Source organism: Neofelis nebulosa, chromosome 8 (assembly GCF_028018385.1).
Source record: "Neofelis nebulosa isolate mNeoNeb1 chromosome 8, mNeoNeb1.pri, whole genome shotgun sequence".
Classification (NCBI taxonomy): Eukaryota; Metazoa; Chordata; class Mammalia; order Carnivora; family Felidae; genus Neofelis; species Neofelis nebulosa.
Window position 1 is genome coordinate 61,906,604 of NC_080789.1, and position 16,581 is coordinate 61,923,184.

The 16,581-nt window shown below is 45.3% G+C and overlaps 1 protein-coding gene across 4 annotated transcripts in view; it reads left to right on the plus strand.

The window, feature by feature from the left end:
* CBX5 (chromobox 5) overlaps window positions 1–16,581 on the plus strand; it is a 45,837-nt gene that overhangs the window by 2,831 nt on the left and 26,425 nt on the right. Inside the window, exon 2 of one of the 4 annotated variants that reach the window (XM_058742526.1) lies at window positions 8,502–8,683. The exons of the other annotated variants lie outside the window; for them this stretch is intronic. The gene's annotated coding sequence lies outside the window, so the exon portion shown is untranslated. The remainder of the gene's footprint in view (window positions 1–8,501; window positions 8,684–16,581) is intronic. 4 annotated transcript variants of the gene reach the window in all.

The window sequence follows — 16,581 nt, forward strand, 5'->3', positions numbered from 1 at the left end:
ATGGCCCTAAACTCACAGTTTGGGGAAAAAAAGCTGATCTGAAGAAAGAGAACCAAATCATGCTTCTTACATTACTCTGAATGGATTCCTTCTATCTCCAGCCTGAGCTGCTTGGATTTATAAACAAATTAACCTGTGGTCCGTTATTTGACGATTTTAGTGATATATTTTAATTTGAAAGATTTCAGGATTTGAATACAGGCTTCTTGGTTTACTGTGGTATGCAAGTACAAATTGCTTTTTTGTGAATTCTCTTACAATGTCAGTTAATAGGTCTGATGAACATTTCTCTCTCTGGTGGGTAATTTTTCATTGAAATTCGGAGACTATCAGATTGAAAATCTTAAGTTTAGGCTTATTTCTTGCCGTCAGAGAACCTGGTCTGGTTGTTCATTTGTACCGGTGTGTTAATAAAACAAGATGTTTAGCTTATGTTACAAAAATTAAGGTTCAAGTGGTTATGCTTAGAACTTAAGGGTATACTATTGCCACCAAACCTGAAAGGGAAAATAACACATCTTCACTGGTCTGTCTGAAAACCAATACAAAGAAAGCGATCGGGATAGTAGGTGAGCCGGGTGATGGTTGGGGCAAAAAGGAAAGACAGAACATGCCTCTGCAGTGACTGGATTTTAATATGTCTGGGAAAGTTTTGGTGGTTTTCAGACCCCTTGATAGTGGCTCTGGAAAAGAGAAAAGGCATATAGGATACAAAGATTTCTGAGGAAGATTAGATTAGCATTTTTTATTTAAGTTATATAATTTAACCACAAAGCATGATTTATATATCTTACTGGAATAGCCCATTTAATAATTCTCGGTAAAGCATCTCTTTCCTTTCCTTGTTCTTTTGCTCAGTCTATTTTTATTTCCATTTACCTTACATGAAATTGGGCTTAAAGCTGTGTGCTGTGGATATTGATTTTAAGAGTAGTGAATTACAATGTGAGATATCACTTGTAACTGGCTTAGTATGGCTGCTGTTTACACATTGTTATTCATGAACTTGGACTCTGGGCAATTATCTTTTTTCCCTGACATAACTTTGATTTTCCTTTCCTCCTTATAAAGGATGCCTTTAACTGATCATTGTACTAATGGGAAAGAGTCCAGGTCATCCTGAGAAGAGTTGGCTTGTGCAGAGTCCAAGATACAGCTTTGTTGGATTTCTGTAAGCTACTCGAAGCCACATATTCATTTCTGATGACAACTTTACACTTGTGTTGGCAGAACACCCACAGTGACAACTGGTGCCTATGTTTAGTCTGTCCAGGAGCTCTACCAGCTAACATGTTTGGGGAAAAACCTACACTGTTCTTGTTAGCAGCTATGTAAATACTAGACCTCGCTGAGTTTGTCTTCCTGGATCTTCCAGTATTTTGGGAGGAAAATTACATTCCCTGATTGCTTCCATTTACCCTTTGAAATGAGGGATTAAAGGTTTTAGGCATTCTTTGGGTTACTTAGAGCACAATTCTTTTTGGATGAGGAATTGGTTTTATATATATCCAGTTTATGATTTTTAAAAATTTTATTTCCCCTGTGTATTAGTTTCCTGTGGCTCCTGGAACAAATTACCACAAACTTAGTGGTTTTCAAACAATAGGAATTTATTCTTACAACTCTGTAGGCCAAAAGTCTGCAGTCAAGGTGTTGAACCCCCTCTGGAGGCCCGAGGGTAGAGTCCCTTCCTTGCCTCTTCCAGCTTCTGGTGGTTGTCAGTCTCATCTTGTGGCCTCAGCTCTTCCTGCTCTGTCTTCACATGGTCTTCTCTGTCTCAGAACTCCTGCCTCTCATCAGGATAAATGTGATTGCACTTAAGACCCAATCAGATATTCCAGGATAAATTTCTCCTTTCACATCTTTTTTTTTTTTTAATTTTTTTTAACGTTTTATTTATTTTTGAGACAGAGACAGAGCATGAACGGGGGAGGGGCAGAGAGAGAGGGAGACACAGAATCGGAAGCAGGCTCCGGGCTCTGAGCCATCAGCCCAGAGCCCGACGTGGGGCTTGAACTCACAGACTGTGAGATTGTGACCTGAGCTGAAGTCGGACGCTCAACTGACTGAGCCACCCAGGCGCCCCTCACATCTTTTAGTCACACCTTTGCCCTATAAAATAATATTCATGGGTTCAAGGGATTAGGACTTGGGTATCTTTTGGGGGGCCATCACTCAGACCACTACACCTTAGTTCTCTAACCCCTATCCAAATAAATTTTGCATAATTCAAAAAAGAAAACTTTTTTTTTTTGTTTTTACTTTAGAGAAAGAGGGGCAGAGAGAGAGAGAAAATTTTTTTTTATTTTTTTTTGAAAGAGAAAGAGAGAATGAGAATGAGACTCTGAGTAAGCTCCATGCTAATTGTGGAGCCCAACCTGGGGCTTGATCCCCTGACTCAGATCATGACCTGAGGCTGAAATTAGGATGCTCATCCGATTGAGCCACCCAGGCACCCTAAGAAAAAGTTATTTTAAAAATGAGAGGCAAATGGGGACAAAAAAAGGCTCAGGAAACTTAGATTCTATTCCCATATCTGTCATTAACTAGTGATAGAACCTTGGGTGAGCCATTTGCTCTCTTTGGTTCTTAAGTTTCTCCATCTTACATGAAAGGAATTGGATAGGTGATTGCTGATAGCCTTCTAGACCAAAGTCTTTCATTAAATGACTCCTGAATTGTCTTGGAGTTTGTTTTTGAAGCCAGTAGTTTTAAATGTGCATGAAGAACTCTTTCTAATATTTTGGGCCAATGTAGTCCATTGGTGGTCTTGCCTAGGACTTGAAGGATAGAAGTCTAAGTTGTTGGCTGGTTGTCTGGTTGTCATATCCTTGGGGTACTGACACAGGATAACACATTTGTTAATTGTGTGTGATTTTCTAAAAAGGGCATAATGGACTACTTGGGCCATTTTTCACTCTCATCCTAATGAGGCTATGGACTGTGTAGTCTGGATTTCCTTTCTGGTAAGTGTAGTTTGTCAAAATTAAACAGTGACAGATTTTTTTTACCTGCAGGTAGGTTGTGGGGCTATAGTTTCAAAATTCTTCACATGCAGTCTTATTCTTCAGACTTAACTGAGTGCCTGTTCCATCATGCTTCATTGCTAGAAAGGACACTAGAAAGTATGGGCTTGAGATGGTGTTGTTGAAAGGACTATTCAAAGATCAAGCTTTATAATACACTCATTTCTTACATGGAGAAGAGGAGAAGGAACCAAATTGAATTAAAGTATTCTTCTGATTGTAATCTCCATTTCTTAGAATAAAGCAAGTTCATATCTGAGTCAGCAGGCATAATTATGTCGGAATAAAATGCCCTGTTAAAGAGGTCAACCAACAGGCTGGGATATCTATCTTAAGTTTGGTTTCTGAGGCAGATCCTCCACGTGCCTTCTTTCTCATCCCTAAATCAGTAAGACTTACTTACCTCACAGGGAGTTGTGGAGGGTAATAATACTGCTAATTTGTTCTGTATTTCCCAACAATAAATCATATCTAAGGATCTGATAAAACATAGGCAAACCTCATTTATATGAGTAGTTGGAGACAGGCATAGATATAACTTACAGATAGTTCAGGAAATTCATTAAAGTTATTTTAACTTCCTCTATCATCAGACATCTTACCTTCTGTTTGCTGTATACTTTCCAAACTGTTCTTTTGTTCTTTTTCCATAACAGACATGAGGTAGGTAGGGCAAATAGCTAACACCAGATTAGATGATAAAGGGATCAATTCATCAAGAGGACACAACAACCCTGAGTTTTACACAACTAATAATAAAGCCTCAAAGTACCTGAAAGAAAAAACAATGGAACTGAAATATATACATCTGTATTAATACACTTCTAAGCAACCCATGGATCAAAGAAGACATCACAAAGAATATTAGAGAATATCTTGAACTGAATAAAAATGATAACATGACCTTAAAATTTGTGGGATGTAACTAAGATAGTTCGCTTAGAAATTTATAGTATTAAATGCTTCGGTTAAGAAAGCAGAAAGGTCTAGAGTCAGTGACCTACATTTCTGTCTTAAGAACCTAGGAAAAGAAGAGCAAATTAAACCCAAAGTAGGCAGAAAAAAGGAAATAGTAAGGATAAAAGCATGAAGTATAAAGTAAAAATAGTAGAGAAAATCAATGAAGGTGAAAGTTGATATTTTGAGAAAATCAGTAAAATTAATAAACCAAGCTGGTCTGATCCGGGAAACAAACAAACAAATGACTAAGAGAAGGGATGTCACTACTGATTGTAGAGACACTTTAAAAACAATAAGGGAATATTATGAACTATGTCCATACATTCAGTGTCTTAGATGAATTGAATCACCTCCTTGAAAGACAAACTACCAAAGTTTACTTCAGAAGAAATACAGAACCTCACTAGCCCTGTAGTTGTTAAAGAAATGAAATTTGGGGAGTGCCTGGGGGTTCAATCTTCTGACTCTTGATTTTGGCTCAGGTCATGATCTCATAGTTTGTGGGTTTAAGCCCCAAGTTGGGCTCTGCACTGATAGTGCAGAGCTTGCTTGGGATTCTCTCTCTGCCCCTTCCCCATTCACCCTTTTCATCTCTCTCTCTCTCTCAAAGTAAACATTAAAAGAAAAAAAAAAAAAAGAAATGAAATTTGTAGTTGAAAACCTTCCCCCAGTGAAAACTCCAGGGCCAGATGGCCTCACTGGTAAGTTTTACCAAACCTTTAAGGAAGAGATAATACTAATTCTACACCAATACTTTCAGAAAATAAGAGAGGAGGGAACACTTACCTAGCATTCATTATTTTTAATTTCATTTATCAGGCACTTCTGTTTCATATACATAATGTTTATTTTTGAGCGAGAGAGAGTGAGCGTGAGCCAGCGCACAAGCAGGACGGGGCAGAGAGAGGGGGACAGAGGATCCAGGGCAGGCTGTGAGAGGACAGCAGCAAGCCTGATGTGGGGCTCAAACTCTGGAACTGCAGGATTATGACCTGAACCTATGTCAGACACTCAACTGACTGAGCCACCCAGGTGCCCCATATTTCCTTTATATTTTTAAAAGTGTTTTCTAGCTCATTTGTCTTACCTTCACAGCAGATCTGTGAGATAAGTATGGCAAATAACTTAACACCCTAAGGTTAACTGAACTGTCTAGCTTGATCTTTTCAGTGATCTGACTGGAAGAGGACCACATCTTCTAATTCCTAGTCCTGATTTTGCCACTGTTAACAAGTTGCCCTTTTAGTAGCTTTTTTGTTAACAGCCTTTGGGGACAGGACTAACCAGTGCTGACTTAATCAAGGAGAAACTGTTAAAATCCTTAGCTCTTAAATTGAAGACTGCGTTAGAGACCGTGCCCATGCAATGCTTGACACTTACTAGGCCCTCAATAAATATCCCAGAGCAAGGATCAGAATTGCTATATTAATCATCCCTTTGGCATAGGATTTAAATTAGGATTGTAGTTGGAAACTGGACAAAAAGCGAGTCAGAAACATCTTACTTGGTTTAAGTAACACATCAGAGCATTCAGTGGAAGAGCTGGGTAGTCTGAGATTGGCTATCCCTTTTAGCCGTTAATCTGGTGGTGGCCTTTCTTTGCATTTAACTATCAATATATCTGAAGTGTAGAGCACACTTTTATGGTATTGTGGCATAGTAACTCACACTTAAATGTCAATAGAGACACTTGCAAAGACCTACAAGGTTCAATAATTTCTGGTGTGGGTTTGTTTCTCCTGTCATCACCCATTATGTATTTTTTTACAGCTTTTAAATTGCCACAGAGAGAAATTGGTCAGGAACATAATGGATGGCCAAGGAGCTGCCAAGGATACTGTTGTATGGGATGGGAAAAAGTTCAATACTGCCTTGATTTTATTTATCTAAATTGTAGGCTATGACTTCAATATAATTCATGTTGCTAATACACCAAGGTAATAGTAAAGTACAAAATTATGCCATAAGTTGAAGGAGTGCTCTCTTTTACTCCATGAAGTTTAACAGTCTAACTCCAATTCTATAAAACTCTTTTTTTGTCAGCATTGTATTAAATCAAATTTTAGCGTATTGACTTAAATTATAATAGCATTTTAATAGTTAAATTAGAGATTTTAGTTTATGGTTATGCAAATTAATTTTTATGTCACTTGAACGTCTTCTCTAAACCAAGGCTGTGAGATAGTGTAAATTGGCATAGAAGAGGCTTTTCCTTAAGATAGAGGATTTGTGGGAGAAACCGGAAGGGGTCTTTGTAGACCCTTAAGCTGCTAATATCTAAAATCTGTACAAGCTGGGGGCACCTGGGTGGCTCAGTTGGTTAAGCATTTGGATTCTTGATTTCGGCTCAGGTTCTCACAGTTCGTGAGATCTAGCCCCACATTGGGCTCTGTGCTGACAATGTGGAGCCTGCTTGGGATTCTCTTTCTCCCTCTCTCCCCCTCCCCCACTCTCTCTCTCTCAAAATAAATAAATAAACTTAAGAAAAAAATAAAATCTGTACAAGCTGGATGATGTCGGATTAGCACTGCATCTTAATTTTATGGCTCTTTGAAAAATATGACCTCAATTTTACTTGTGGGTAGATCTTTTAGTTCTGTTTTAACCCTTTCATGTTTTGTGAACATGCTCTGCCAAAGTGGTATGTAAAAATCTAAGATTCATAGTAACTACTCAGACATTGCTGGAATCCATTTTTCTTAAGATTTACTTATGATGAAATTGCCAGGTTCTTCATGAAAGGTGACTGAATCTACTAGTTCATGCTTCATCACATTTAATTAAGGGAGGAGTGGGTGTGAGATTAACTGTGGGACCCAAGGAATTTAACAAAAATCCCCTACCCCTGGACAAGCAGAGCAAGACTAACTCCATCTTGTGCTACACCCGCTATCTCATGTATAACCCCCACATGACCTACTTATTGCTTAAGACACTCCCCCACCCTAGTCACGCCTCCGAGTACACCCTTACTGGAAACCGGCTCACTTAGGAATGCGGAACCCCTAACCGCCAGAGAATGTAAACCCCGCCTTCTGCTCGCCAAACTTGCGCACCAATTCTGACCAGAGTGATAGGCTAGTTCAAACAGTTACTATAGGGTAAATTGTAATTCAACTGGCCACCTGCATGTGGACAGACATGAATGTGCAACTTTCTGTGTGTGTTACAATCTCATTGGCCACTGGCCCCCTTAAAACTGCTACCCCTCTTAACCTAGGGGTCCAAGTCCCTGCTCTGCTGTGTCGGGTATACTTGGGCCCAAGCTCGAGCTTGCAAATAAACCCTCGTGCGTTTGCATCGGTATCGTCTCCTTGGTGGTCTCTCGGATTCGAAATCAGGGGCATTACATTTGGGGGCTCGTCTGGGATTCGAGAGACCCCCAGGACCCCACTTGGAGGGTCCCACGTCTGGTGAGTGCACTCAACTTCTACCTTTCGCGCACATATTTTCTGAGAGCTCTATACTGTATCTCTACCTGTAGGAATTCCAAACTGTCTTTGGGTTGGCATTGGCTTAAGTGGACACTCTGGCGAGCCGTCTTGGCACTCTTGGGAGACATCCCTTGCCCCCGCCAGGAGGACAAAGTCCTCATCTGTGAGGAGGGCCGGCTGCCATTACAGACAGCCAGCCCTTCGTTTTACTTTCTGTTTTGTCTCCGCGGCCGCACTGGAACGTTTGTCTGTGTTATTGTGTCCTTGTTAATCGTCATAACTGTTTGTGTCTTGGTGCGGATTGAATGGGGCAGACCCAAACTACCCCTTGTCTCTTATGCTGTCCCACTTCTCGGACATTAAGGAAAGGGCTCATAATTTGAGCACAGACATAAGAAAAGGGAAATTTCAGACTTACTGCATGTCAGAATGGCCAACCTTTGACGTTGGATGGCCCCGAGAAGGAACTTTCCACCTACCTATTATTTTGCAGATCAAGGCTGTAATCTTCAAGGACAAACCAGATGGCCACCCTGACCAGGTGCTCTACATCCTGGTCTGGCAGGACATGATCAAAAACCCCCTTTCTTGGCTAAAACCATTCTTACCCCCCAAAGCAGGACCTACCAAGATTCTAGCCCTGGGGAAAGCAGAGAAGGAGACTGACACAAAGGCCAAAACGTCCCTTTATCTGGTCTTGCAGGATTCCTCTCCAGAGGATCTGATTCATCCACTGCCCTACCAGGCTCTCCCTCCCCCTTCCGCCCCTCCATTGGAAGCACCAGGGGCTGCAGGAGGGGCACCATCCCTCCCTGACGAAGGAATTCCTGTGCGTGGGCCAGCACCAGGGACTCCTGGATGGACCCACCGGGCGGCCCCACCCTCAAATATGGGGCCGGCCGACTCCACCGCCCTTCCCCTCCGTGCCATGGGGCCTCCTGACGAGTCTGGAAAACAACCAATGTTATATTGGCCGTTCTCCACCAGTGATTTATATAATTGGAGTACTCAAAATGCAAAGTTCTCCGATAACCGTAAAGATTTAATTGGGCTTTTAGATACTGTTCTCTTTACCCACCAGCCTACTTGGGATGACTGTCAGCAGCTCTTGCAGGTTCTCTTCACCACCGAAGAGAGAACGAATACAGGTGGAAGCTCGGAAGTCTGTCCTGGGAGAGGACAAACAGCCGACTCAAAACCCAGACCTCATAAAGGCTGCCTTCCCCTTATCCCGCCCTACCTGGGACTACAATTCGGCTGAAGGTAAGGAGAGACTCCGGGTCTACCGCCAGACTCTAATGGCAGATCTCAAGGCTGCCGCGCGCAAGCCTACTAATCTGGCTAAGGTATATGATGTAAGACAAGGTAAGGATGAGAGTCCAGCAGCCTTCTTAGAAAGAATCACAGAGGCTTTTAGGCAGTACACCCCTATGAACCCAGAAGCCCCAGAAACAAAAGCCGCAATTATCATGGCTTTTGTTAATCAGGCCACTCCAGACATCAAAAGAAAATTACAAAGAGTGGAGAGGCTAGGAGAAAAGAGCCTGCAGGACTTAATAATAGTAGCAGAGAGAGTTTACAATAATAGAGAAAGCCCGGAGGAGCAACAGACTAAACTATGCGACCGGCAGACCCAAAATCTGGCTGAGATCCTGCTGGCTACAACCATGGATGACCCACAGGAAAAACGGAGGCACCTCAAGAAGCTGACTTCAGGGACAGGTAAGGAAGATGGCCCTGGTCCCTGACGGGAGCACCCTAAACTAAACAAAAAACCAATGTGCTTATTGCATGGAAGAGGGCCACTGGGTGAAAGACTGCCCTAACAAAAGATCTAAGGCCCCTGCCAAGATATTAGAGATGGAGGACCTGGACGACTAGGGGAGTCGGGGTTCGGTACCCCTCCCCGAGCCCAGGATAACTCTCAGAGTGGAGGGGCAACCAGTTGAATTTCTAGCGGACACTGGGGCACAACATTCGGTCTTATTACAACCCCAGGGAAAATTGGTGAGCAAGACCTCATGGGTGCAAGGGGCCACGGGGACCAAACAGTACTCATGGACTACCTGAAGAACTGTGGACCTCGGCATGGGTCGGGTATCCCACTCCTTCATGGTCATCCCTGAATGTCCCTACCCGTTATTAGGTTGGGACTTGCTCACCAAGATGGGGGCACAAATTTGCTTCCACCCCGAAGGGGCAAAAATCCTAGACAAAGAAGGGAAACCGATTCAGGTGCTTGTCCTGAGTTTGGAAGATGAATATCGTCTCCACCAGACGCCCCCAGCCCCAATGACTGACGTTGACCGTTGGCTACAGGAATTTCCTCAGGCATGGGCAGAAACGGGGATTCGGGCTGGCCCGACACCGACTGGCTATATAGATAGAACTAAAACCGGGGGCAGACCCTGTCAGGGTCCGCCAATACCCCATGCCTCTCGCAGTGCGAACGGGAATCACGCCCCACATACGGCGACTACTAGACTCAGGCATATTAAGGCTCTGCCAATCGGCATGGAACACTCCCTTGCTGCCGGTGCGAAAACCACACTCTAACGATTACAGGCCAGTCCAGGACTTAAGGGAAGTCAACCGGCGAGTAATGGATGTGCACCCCACGGTCCCAAACCCATACACCCTCCTCTCCACCTTGCCTCCAGACAAAAATTGGTATACAGTATTAGATTTAAAAGATGGCTTTTTCAGCCTGCCTTTAGCACCCAAGAGCCAAGACCTTTTTGCCTTTGAATGGACGGACCCCGAGAAAGGCATCAATGGCCAACTCACCTGGACTCGCCTACCACAAGGATTCAAAAACTCACCAACCATCTTCGATGAGGCCTTACACGAAGACTTGGGTGAGTTCCGTTCTGAGCACCCTCATTTGACCTTATTGCAATATGTACATGATATCCTGCTGGTGGCGGAGGACCAGGACACTTGCCTGTGAGGCACCAAGGACTTACTCCAGACTGTAGCGGCTCTAGGATACCGGGCCTCAGCCAAAAAGGCCCAAATCTGCAGAGCAGAGGTGAGCTACCTGGGGTACAAATTAAAGGATGGACAAAGATGGTTGACGGATACGCGGAAGGAGACCGTCCTAAGGATCCCACAGCCGCAAACCGTCCGTCAGGTATGTGAATTCCTGGGGTCGGCAGGGTTCTGTCGATTATGGATTCCGGGTTTTGCCGAGATGGCCATACCCCTCTATGAGGCCACCAGGCACCAACAAAATTTTGAATGGACAGAGGCCATGAACAAGGCCTTTAATGACCTTAAACAGGCCTTGCTGTCTGCCTCGGCTCTCGGGTTGCCTGACCTAACCAAGCCCTTCTACCTGTATGTAGACGAGAAAGACGGGGTGGCAAAAGGCGTCCTTGTCCAGTACATAGGTCCCTGGAAAAGACCCATAGCTTATCTCTCTAAAAAGCCGGACACGATGGCCGCTGGATGGCCCCCATGCTTAAAAATTATTGCCACGGTGACCACTATGGTCAAGGATGCAGACAGGCTAGCCATGGGGCAAGAGCTATATGTTACCACCCCACATGCTATTGAAGGGGTATTCAAACAGCCCAGACCGCTGGATCAGCAATGCTGGTCTGACCCTACTGCTGAAGAGCCTACTGCTGAACCTATCAGAGCCTACTGCTGAACCTATCAGAGCCTACTGCTGAACCCCACCAGAATTTTATTCAAGCCACCTACAACCCTGAATCCGGCAACGCTACTCCCCAACCCAGACTGGGACACCGCTCTGCATAACTGTCAAGAGATTTTGGCACAGGTGCACGGAATCAGGGCTGATCTCCGGGACCAGCCACTGCTGAACGCGGACGCCACCTGGTATATGGACAGCAGCAATTTTGTCCGAGAAGGAATCAGATACGCGGGGGCAGCCGTAACCACAGAAACGGAGATCATCTGGGCAGAGCCATTGGCAGCCGGAACATCGGCTCAACAGGCAGAACTGATCGCCCTGACCAAGGCACTAACCATGAGAGAAGGTAAACGAATAAACATTTACACCGACAGCAGGTATGCCTTTGCCACCGCTCATATCCACGGAGCCCTTTACAGAGAGAGAGGGCTTCTGACAGCAGAGGGAAAGACTATTAAGAACAAAACAGAGATTCTTGAATTCCTAAGGGCCCTCTGGCTGCCCAAGGCACTAGCTATCATCCATTGTCCAGGACACCAAAAAGCAGACACACCAGTAGCCAGGGGGAACCAGCTAGCCGACTCAAAAGCAAAGGAGGCGGCCCTTTCGGTGACCCAGGTTTTAACCACGCTACCCGATCTGGGAGCCTCAACCCTGCTGGACACCCCCAACTATACTGGCACTGACTTACAATGGATTAAACACTTGCCTATGACCCAATGCTTGCGTGGCTGGTGGAGGGCCGCAGACTCCAGCATCATCCTGCCAGAGGAACTAGGACAACGAGTCCTATCCAAAATGCGTCGGAGTACTCATATGGGAACAAGAAAGATGGAAGACCTCATACGACATGCTAAGATCATTATTAAGGACTCTTGAGCAAAGATCGAGCAGATTGTGGCAAGCCGTCATGCATGCCAGCTAACCAACGCCACCACCCATGGGTCTAAGGCTGGAACCCGACTCAGGGAAGACCGCCCAGGAGCATACTGGGAAATAGATTTCACCGAGGTAAGGCCTGGAAAATGTGGGTACAAGTACTTGCTAGTTTTCATAGATACTACGAAGATGTAGATACTACGTGGACAGAGGCATTCCCCACTAAGCACAAAACAGTGCAAATCGTGACCAAAAAGCTGCTGGAGGACATTCTGCCAAGGTATGGATTTCCTGCCAGGATCGGATCCGACAGTGGACCGGGGTTTATTTCTAAGGTAACACAGGGAGTAGCACAAATACTGGGGGCAGATTGGAAATTGTGCTTACAGACCCCAGAGCTCAGGTTGGGTAGAGAGAATGAATAGGACATTAAAAGAGACCTTAACTAAATTAGCCTTGGAGACTGGCGGGGACTGGGTCACTCTCCTCTCCTTTGCCCTATATAGGATGAGAAACTCACCATATAAGATGGGACTAACTCCCTGCGAAATCATGTTTGGTACATCCCCACCTATCATTCCTGCCTTGAAACCCGAAGTGCTTGCTGAGTTCAATGACCAACAGCTTCTTTTCTCCCTCCAAATGTTACAAAGAGCCCATGAGCAGGTATGGCCTAAGCTGAAGGCCCTCTACGAGACCGGGTCGCCTCCTGACCCCCATCGGTATCAACCAGGCGATTGGGTGTACGTGCGGAGGCACCAACAGCAGGCACTCCAACCTCGCTGGAAAGGACCCTACATTGTGATCATGACCACGCCCACTGCTCTCAAGGTCTACAGAATAACTCCCTGGGTCCACTACACCCACGTCAGGCCAGCTGATCCACACGCCGTCCTCAAAGACTTTGTTCCGGAATGGAAGAGTCAGCCCGACAAGGACAATCCTTTAAAGCTAAGGCTGCGTGCCTACCACTTGCCTCGCTAATATTACTTGTGCTGTATCCCCTCGCAACTAAATCCAACCCCCACCAACCACTTAATCTAACCTGGCAAATCATCACCCCAAGCTCTAATCAGGTAGTAACCCAGCTGTCAGAACTACACCCCAGGGGAACCTGGTGGCCTAATCTGACAATCGACCTATGTGACCTGTTTGGGAAAACCCCAACTTCCATAACGGATGACTAGGGATACCAGGGTGTGGCACCGAAGTAGGCAAAACAGCCCTCCAAAATACCTGTTTTTACGTATGTCCAGCCCCCTCCCAATCCAGTAATAGTATCTCATGAGGTGGCTGGGCGGACTACTTCTGCCAGGCATGGGGTTGCGAACACACTGGGACATGCAATTGGCTATCACAAAACCCGTCCGGCCTCATGAAATTCCAACTGAATACTACACACCCCTCATGCTCAGAACGCCCCTACTGTAATCCAGTCACCATTTCCTTCATGGAGACCGGGAAACAAGCAACAAATTGGGGAGCAGGACTTCTGTGGGGACTCCGGCTTTACCAAAGCGGGTATGATAACGGAGTCCTATTCATGATCAGACAACTAGAGAACCCAAAAGGTCAAACCCTTGGAATAGGTCTCGACACTGTGCTAGTGCCGCCCGTGCTAACATCTCCTCAACCTCAGAGGCTTGCCCACAACACTTCTGATGGGGGCACCCCAGTCCCAACTCTCCTCTCCCCTCTCCTCCCCCTCGACCCTTCTCAACACCTTCTTTGGGCCCTGATGTCCAAAGCTTACAAATTCCTTAACGCAACTAAGCCCAATCTTACCCGATCCTGCTGGCTGTGCTATGATATCTGCCCCCCCTTCTATGAGGGTATCGCAATAATGGGGCAATATAACACGACCACGGACCCTAATGCTTGCAGGTGGCACTGAGAGCCTGGTAGTAAAGGCCTCACCTTGTAGTCCGTGTCAGGCCAAGGACTCTGTATAGGCACTCCTCCACGCACCCACCAGGCTCTGTGCAACGTTACACAGCCTATGAATAATACAGGGTATTATCTACCACCCCAGGACAGTTGGTGGGCTTGTTCCGAGGGTCTAACTCCCTGCGCTCATGGTCAAGTTATAAACAGAACTGAGGGATTCTGTGTGCTGGTTCAACTACTCCCTACAATCATCTACCATTTAGATGAACAGGTGCTTCAGTGGAAAGATGCGGATACCCACCAACAAAGTAAACGGGAACCCATCTCAGCCATCACCATTGCCTCCCTATTAGGAATTGGATTGGCAGGCGCAGGAACAGGAATTGCCTCACTAGCCACCCAGGCCTCCCATTACAGTAGCCTCAGGGCTGCCATTGATATAGACCTAGAGCGCATAGAGACCTCCATTTCTCACCTCCAAGAGTCCCTAACATCCTTGTCTGAAGTGGTTCTCCAAAACAGGAGGGGATTAGACCTAGTCTTTCTACAACAAGGGGGAGTCTGCGCTGCCCTGAACGAAGAGTGCTCTTTCTACACTGACTACTCAGGGATAGTACGAGAATCAATGGCTAAGGTAAGGGAAGGATTAGCCAAGCGAAAACGAAAACAAGAGCAGCAACAGGGATGGTTTGAATCACGGTTCAGTCATTCTCCCTGGCTGACTACCTTATTGTCCTCCCTAGCCGGTCCCCTAATCATCCTTCTTCTGACCTTCGGGCCCTGCCTCATCAATAGACTAGTGGCTTTTGTCAGGGACTGAGTCAACACAGTTCAACTCCCGGTACTCAGGCAAAAATACCAACCACTGACTCTCTCGACAGAAACCCAGAACCCATGATTGGGTCCTGCATAGGATCCTCTGGAAAAGGGGGGAATGTGGGACCCGAGGAATTTAACAAAAATCCCCTACCCCTGGACAAGCAGAGCAAGACTAACTCCATCTTGTGCTACACCCGCTATCTCATGTATAACCCCCACATGACCTACTTATTGCTTAAGACACTCCCCCACCCTAGTCACGCCTCCGAGTACACCCTTACTGGAAACCGGCTCACTTAGGAATGCGGAACCCCTAACCGCCAGAGAATGTAAACCCCGCCTTCTGCTCGCCAAACTTGCGCACCAATTCTGACCAGAGTGATAGGCTAGTTCAAACAGTTACTATAGGGTAAATTGTAATTCAACTGGCCACCTGCATGTGGACAGACATGAATGTGCAACTTTCTGTGTGTGTTACAATCTCATTGGCCACTGGCCCCCTTAAAACTGCTACCCCTCTTGGGGCGCCTGGGTGGCGCAGTCGGTTAAGCGTCCGACTTCAGCCAGGTCACGATCTCGCGGTCCGTGAGTTCGAGCCCCGCGTCAGGCTCTGGGCTGATGGCTCGGAGCCTGGAGCCTGTTTCCGATTCTGTGTCTCCCTCTCTCTCTGCCCCTCCCCCGTTCATGCTCTGTCTCTCTCTGTCCCAAAAATAAAATAAAAAATGTTGAAAAAAAAATTTAAAAAAAAAAAAAAAAAAAAAAAACTGCTACCCCTCTTAACCTAGGGGTCCAAGTCCCTGCTCTGCTGTGTCGGGTATACTTGGGCCCAAGCTCGAGCTTGCAAATAAACCCTCGTGCGTTTGCATCGGTATCGTCTCCTTGGTGGTCTCTCGAATTCAAAATCGGGGGCATTACATTAACACCCACCTGAGACTGTGGTCCCTTAAGAGGAGTTCAGTACATTGCAAGGACAGAATTGTTGGAAAGCATTATCTGGAAGACATTTGCCTATAGCGGTGCCAAATTCTACTTTCTCATAAATCTTGGAACAATTGGATGTCTAACCTCTTGCCCAGTGATGGGTTTGGGTGTGGCCTAACTAAATTTAAAGAGGACTGACACTTGAAAGAAGAAATTCAGTAGATTAAAAATTTTTTTAAGTGTTTATTTATTTTTGAGAGAGAGAGTGTGTGTGTGTGAACAGGGGAGGGTCAGAGAGAGAGGGAGACACAGAATCCGGAGCAGGTTCCAGGCTCTGAACTGTCAGCACAGAGCCTGACATGGGGCTCAAACTCACAAACTGTGAGATCATGACCTGAGCCGAAGTCGGACGCTTAACCGACTGAGCCACCCAGTCACCCCAGAAATTCAGTAGATTTTAATAAAGGAAATAAAATCCCATATAAAATTATTTTGTGAGATTGTGATCTCGTAATGAGATCTCAAGAATTTGTGCTAAACATGTCAGTGAACCAGACTGATTAACTTCAAGCGGTTCTGAGAATCACTATGGTACACATTCATTTATATTTTTTAATGGTGTGGTTCATTGCTTGGAGGAGAGTACAGCCAAATAAAATTTATAAGGCACCCTTTATCTATTTATAATGTATATGTTTTAATCTAAAAGTGCAAAAGGCCCTTTACTCCCTTGCTCACTGGAGCAAGAGTCTTGGATAATCAACAAACAGGGTACTTTGCCCCAGAATAATTCTGTGACTGGTTGAGGCAGTGCCTAGGCCTGATTTTTAAAGGATCACAAACTGGAGCTGCACTAGCCAAAGGGAGAGCATTTCCTCTCTCCACACTCCTCTCTATTAATAAAGTTTGTGTTGTCTATATGTGGCTTGTTAATGATAGGGGTGTTAACGACCACAGTTAATCTTCCTCCTCAACTCTTTCCTAATCCAGTCTC